The sequence below is a fragment of the Arachis ipaensis genome, chromosome B08 (genome assembly GCF_000816755.2).
Source record: "Arachis ipaensis cultivar K30076 chromosome B08, Araip1.1, whole genome shotgun sequence".
In the NCBI taxonomy this organism is placed as follows: Eukaryota; Viridiplantae; Streptophyta; class Magnoliopsida; order Fabales; family Fabaceae; genus Arachis; species Arachis ipaensis.
Genome location: NC_029792.2, coordinates 34,595,266 through 34,595,488, shown reverse-complemented (window position 1 = coordinate 34,595,488; position 223 = coordinate 34,595,266).

The window sequence follows — 223 nt, the reverse complement described above, 5'->3', positions numbered from 1 at the left end:
ATAAATATTCACCAGTGATGGTGATGGCTAAATATTCACCAGTGATGGTGATGGATATGGATCATGATTATGATCAAGTTTATGATGAGTATAACTCGAGTTGGGGATGCACGACAGAGGGACAGTCTAATGGTTAGCTAACAGGACTTGTCGGGTTGGCTCTATAACCGACAGATGATATCATCAGCCACTAGGGACAGGCATGCATCATATGCATTTGTGT